The sequence below is a fragment of the Enhydra lutris genome, unplaced genomic scaffold (assembly GCF_002288905.1).
Source record: "Enhydra lutris kenyoni isolate GAN:26980312 unplaced genomic scaffold, ASM228890v2 scaffoldscaffold57, whole genome shotgun sequence".
In the NCBI taxonomy this organism is placed as follows: Eukaryota; Metazoa; Chordata; class Mammalia; order Carnivora; family Mustelidae; genus Enhydra; species Enhydra lutris.
Window position 1 is genome coordinate 10,543,530 of NW_019154141.1, and position 6,000 is coordinate 10,549,529.

General features: G+C 57.8%; 1 protein-coding gene across 1 annotated transcript in view; it reads right to left on the reverse strand.

Annotated features, from left to right (window-relative positions):
- Nucleotides 1-5,377, reverse strand: part of LOC111158157 (microtubule associated protein tau) — a 98,100-nt gene extending 92,723 nt beyond the window's left edge. Inside the window, exon 1 of the mRNA XM_022520045.1 lies at nt 5,329-5,377. The gene's annotated coding sequence lies outside the window, so the exon portion shown is untranslated. The remainder of the gene's footprint in view (nt 1-5,328) is intronic.
- Between the last annotated feature and the right edge of the window lie 623 nt (nt 5,378-6,000).

The following is a 6,000-nucleotide window of genomic DNA, read 5'->3' on the forward strand; positions in this document are numbered from 1 at the left end:
ACAAGCTTCACGTTGTGCTCCAATGACAGACTCTTTCAGAAGTCCATTTTGTGAGTCAGTGGCTTTAGAATTTGAATCTTCCAATGGGTCAATGTTACAGATACCATGCTCAGGTTCCCAGGCTAGCCCACAAAGGCCTATTAAAGCCATGTGTAGTTGAGAAGGGGAGGAGGCTAGGGTTGGACTTCCAGCTCTACCACTCCCTGGCTGTGTGACCTGTAATGAGTTACTAAACCTCTCTGTACTTCAGCTTCTCCATACATAACAGAGATAATAATAGCACCTGTTACAAAATGGGGGTTTGGAGAGGATGAAATGAGATCATCTCTGGGGAGCACTTACAACAGTGCCTCCTAAAAGACACTCCCTGAACATAAGTGCCATTATGATAAGAATGCCAGAGTAACAATGTTTCTGTAGCAGGACTTCTGACCCTGGCACAAGTGACATTTGGGGTCAGATACTCTTTGATGTGGGGGACTATCCTGCGCATAGCAGGAGGTCTGGCAGCGTCCTTGGCTCCTACCCACTAGAATGCCAGTGGTACCTTCCCCAGTTGTGAAAATTAAAGACGTCTCTAAACCTCTCAACGGCCCTGGGGACTGAATACCACTGTTTTACAGGAAAACACCCAAGAGTCCCAGCTGGAATATTGGGGTCCTCTCCTGGAAGCAGCCCAGCTGGTGAGGCAGCAACCCTCTCTTCCCCTCACCTGCTCAGGTATGCCCCTCCATGCCGGGACTCCTGCAAACCACCAGCAGAAGCAGCGAGGCTGGTAAGTTAGAGAAGCTATTAACTAGGTGGATATTTCTGGGGATATGGAGGAATGGAGGGGCACTTTTTAAAGTGGGATAATGAAAAAGGCAGGATGGGAGGAAGGGGAAGGGGCAGAGAGACAAATGGGGTTTCCCACATCCATCCTTCTGACTTCCGGTGCCAGAAGGGCCTACAGTCCCAGAGATGGCAGAGATCAGTTCTGATCTGTTTTCCCCCGGGGCTATTGTGTGCTTTCTTCCCATCCTCTCTCCTGCACTCTTCTGGCCAACCAGGGTGGGGTGAGCAGCGGGGACCAGGCTCTGGGGCCAGGGAGCGCTGTACTGGGAAGGGAGAAGGCTCAGAAGCAGAGTAGGAAGGGTGTGGAGGTGCACCAAGGAGCACAGACTGCTTTCTGGGTGCCACTTGGATACTGAGCAGGGGACAAACTGGACTAGATTTGCCCCCAAACCTTATTGATGCCATGACCTTGAATATAGCCCCCCTCTTCTAGTTTTCTCTTTACCACCTTTTTGACCTGCATTTTCCCATTTTACCCAATTACTTGTTAAATGGGTATGGACCAAACACCTATTCTAGGTCTAGCACTGTATTAAGCCCCCGACGGTGTTTTGACTTGTTTTTGAGTGATTCTTTTTCAAGGTGGGCATAGGGAGGATACTATCTAGTTGGAAAACTATCAGGTGTTTAACTAGAAAACTAATATATGTTCACACACAGCTGTGGAGCCACTCAAACCATATTCATATACATAAATGCTGAGGGAAGTTGTAATAAAACACAACTTTTTCAATTTTTCGACAAATGGGTTCATGAACTGATGTTAAAAGGGCAGAAAGAAAATTCAGCCTAAACAAAGGGCACCATGATCTCTCACTGTATCTCCAGGCTGGCGCTGCCTCCAAGGGCAGGTGGGTCAAAGCACCCGTCCAATGGAAGGGGCTCTTTCCCCAGTCAGAATAAATCTGACCCTTTCTCAGTCAAACTGTTTCTAAGTTTTCTTCTTGCAATTTGTGGGAATAATCCATTCCTTTTGTTCCTGTCAGGGATGCTGAGCCTGATACCTGAAACCAGTTCCAAGCCACGCCCTTCCACCACAGACAGGTGGCGGAGGAGGCCCAGAGGAGGCCCGTGTGGGGCGGGCACATACAGACAAGGGCTGTCACTTCTCCAAAAACCAGCAGAGCCAACAAAACTCTCCCACAACTATCCAAAGGCAACCCCAAGAGCTAAGCCAGATTACTGCAGTAAACAAATCTAGCAAACCTAAGCAGCACCATAAATTGCAAAATAATACTTCATTTATTTAGGTAGGAAAGTCATTTCTCTTTGACCTGCTGTAGGACAGGTCAATGGTAGCGATCAAAAACCCATCCTGCGGAGCCTGAGCACACACACGAGGTGGCCTGGAGAGCCAGGCCCCCGCAGTCACTGTCCCAGGTTCCAGCATCCATCCCAACTCAGCCCAGCTGGAGACCCCGCCTGGAGGTTCCTGGGTGCCAGAGGCCAAATGGGATGTTCCGGGACTTATATGAGCTCCCGCCTGATGGGGGGGTCGGGGACAGGAATCGACAGCCCACGGATCTGTGCCCGGACCTTTCCCTTAGGAGCATGGGCTCAAATGCTGTATCCCTCGAGATCCCAGGAGGGGGAGGGGGGAAGCCGGTTACTTCAAGCACGAGGAGAGCCAGGGATGGTGTTTCCGGATCCAAGTACGAAGATCCATTCCCTGGCGCCCGGGATTCCTCCTTGAACAGCTCCCAGGCCTTGCCGAAGAAAGCCCCACCAAAGCGCCAACACATTTCAAAATGGAGCAAAATCGCGGACGTCTCGACTGCGCTTTGTTCCCGGCATTGAGCTAAATGTGCTCGCTCCCGCCATGCTCCCTTTCCTCCAACCGACAGGAGGTGACCTATCCGCCCGCGGTCCCCCCTGGGAGCTGTGGCCGCGGGCTACCGGTTCTCAGGGCCGCTCTGAGACCCTTGCTCTGTCTGGAACCAGAATTCCGCGCCCAGTTCTAGGGTGGAGGAGGTGGAGGTGGGAGAGAGGAGAAGATGCTCGAAGCGATCCTTGAGCCTCTCCTGCACCCCACCCTTGGCGGACTCAACTCTGCAGGAAGGCCCCACACTTCCTGGCTTCGACCTCCGACGCCGCAGCCGGGAAGGTTCGGCCGGGCCTCTGGCGGGCTCTCGACCCCAGCCGGACCAATCCCTGGACATTCAAATCAATCTGGGCGGCTCGCGTGAATGATTGGGCTCTAGGGATGCTCATCTCTCTCGGAACTGCGCCCCCGCATCAGTTTGCAGCGATAGAATTAACCAGAAAACCGCGAGGACCCGGCTCATGGCAGGAGAGCGAAGCTCTGACTCCCTTGCCAGGGGGTCCATAACCCCCTTTCCCGCTCCCTCCCCATTTCAAGGGTGGCAGTGTACTCGGGCTTTTAAGTTAAAATCTTGTACGTTTCCAAAATAATATTCAGCCACAATAATAAAAATACATGAGGGACGCTAATCTGGGTGGCTGAGGCCGCCGGAGGCCAATTAGGAAGAGTCACCAGCTCAGGGTTGTGGGCGGTCTACCCCCAGAAGCCTCGGAAAGACTGAAGGGCCGCGGCCTCGCCTGCCCCTTGGGTTCAAAATCTTGGCTGGGAAGGGGCGGGGCAACGCCTCGAGGTCCGTTCTCGGGACGCGTATGGTTTCCATAGCAACCACCCCTCCGTGCCCCCCCCCCAAGTCATCTCAGAAAAAATGGGTGTGGCCCGAGGCAGAGGAGGAACCCTCTTGCCCCCTCCTTACATTCTCCCGTCTGGCGAAGCAACAGGGCAAGAAGCGGAGAGGGGCTCAGCCTGCGCGCTGTCCCCGCTACCTCCCGGGGGTCGCCGGTGACCCTTAGTGGGCAGCCCGTGGGAGGTGGCCCCCAGGCCTCTCAGGATGGAGGAAGGGGCTTCCTCCTCTCCGGCCACACGCACAGCGCGCAGAGACCTCGAATCCCAGCCCTTCGGCCCGGCGAACTCTTCCTGGCGCGCCGCCCTGCTCCGGGGAAGGGGCCGAGCCGGGCCACGGCCGTTCCATCCATGCCCTCAGGGCTGTGACTGGGGTTCCTTGACCCGAGCCAGCCCGAGATCTAACAAAAGGCTCGAAAATGAGGGGCGGAAAATAGGGGGAGAGGCGGGGGCCTTGGTTAAACACTCTCATAGATAAGAGCCAAAAAACCAGGGCTGGCAACGCAGATCACGTAAGCTCTACAAACAAAGCATCTAGCCCCCGAGAAAGATTAGGGGTGAACGCCCCCAGGGCTCAAGCCCACAGCAGCAAAATACCAAGACTTCAGCGTTGATTATCGTGTCCCCCTCCCCTTAATTACAGTCCCCGCCCTGTCCTCCAAAGCCTAGCCACCCGGCTTGGCAGGGTACAGTAAAGACGTGACACGCCGCAAAAAGATGGCACCTCGCGTTTGGAGGGGGAAAAAAGCAGGGGTGGGAGTGGGAGGAGGCAAGCCTACTCTCCCCCTCCTTTCCCACCCCGATCCACACCCACTGCCGCAGTGAGGGGCGAGCCCTGCGCGCCAGTCCCGCGCCTCCGGCAGGGAGCGCACACGCCGGACGCCAGGCGCAGAGCGCAGAGAAAGGGGCCCGCCCCGAAATGCACCTGCAGCCCCCGCGCGTGCCTGTGGCGGGCTGCGGTTGCGAGCAGGGATCCGCCGCTACCGAGTCCTTCCACACTGCAAGGCCAGGTGACTCCAGCCTTTCGCCTCTCCGAGCCCCCACACCGGGATCCCCGCACTACCTTCTCTCGGGCACGGCGCTGCTCGCGTTTCGGTGCCAGGCGCGCGCAGGGGGAAGGGCAACGAAAGTGACAGCGCCTGGACCCCTCCCCATCTCCTCGATTGCACTCCCAGCCCCCAAACGTCCCCTGCGGGTTTCTGAAGGAGGAAAACGGGGAGGGGGTGGGCCACCGCCTTAAATCAGGGGCAGTGAAAGCCCCACTGGAATTGCTGACAGGGAGGTGTAGGGAGGGGCAGGCAGGGATTCATCTTTTCTAGAACCGGATCCATACCTTCCTGAAGGGCTTATGGCAAACCAAAGAAGAGAAATCAGATTACGGGTTCGGTTTCGGGGGTCGTCACTAGACACCCCCTAATACACACACATACAGACACACGCCCATTGCGGCAAAAGGTGACGAGCAAGAGTGCACAGCAGCCCCCTCCCCCCAGGTCACCGCCATCCGCGCCCCACCCTTCGGGCACAACCTCTGGCCCGGTCCGCGCGAAGCGGGTCTTAAGGACACCCCAGGGCGCGCGCGCGCGCGCGCGCGCACACACACACACACACACACACCAACACATACGCGTGCGTGCATCCCTTGCATGGGTCCCCTTCCAAGCCGCCCTATTCCCAGCCCCGAGCGCACAGGGCGCAGGGAGGGGCCCCAGCCGTTGTCCCCGACCTATGCTTACCTCACGAAACCCATCTCTGCGGCCGGGGACGAGGGGCGGCAGCCTGAGAGTGCAAGGGGGCGGACGGGGAGGCAGATAGAGGAGCCTCGCGCTTACCTGATAGTCGACAGAGGGCGAGGACAGTAGAGGAAAGAGAGAAAGTGGCAGTGGTGGCGGCGGCAGAAGGTGGGCGGCGGCGGCGGCGGCGGCGGCTGCGCTGCTGCTGGTGCGGGAGAGGGTATGTGGCGGAGAGTGCGAGCCCGCGCACCAGCGAGAGGGCGCGTTCCCGAGGCCGGCTGGCGGCGCAGGCGCGAGCAGCGAGAGCGCGAGCCTCCTCAAGGGAGGGGTCAGCAGTGAGGTCTTCGCGGACCTTTTCTCCTCCGGCCACCAGTAGGCGCGCGCGAGCACCCCACCACTCGGCCCTCCCCCGCCTCCTGGCTCGCTCCTTTTGACGCTTCCCTTCTCCTTCCTTCCCTCCCCGGACAACTCGAGCCGCGGGGTCGGCCGTTATGCGCATGCGCGTTCCGTGGCGCACGCGCACTCCGTGTCTCCGCCCTCGCTGGTCTTTGTCTTGTCTAAGGGGTCTCCGCCCTCGGGAGATAGAGTGTACCTTGCGTCCGGGGTTTGGGAAGAGGCTGGTGCACGGTCTCGCAGATCCGCTGCCCCTTTTCCTTCCTGTCCCAGTGATGTCCTATCTCGAAAAGGTGCTGGGCGGGTTTCCACATAGCTCCGCAGTCCGTCCACTCCGGAACTTAAGGCTTTCCCTGGGCTCGCCCTGCTTAACGGCTG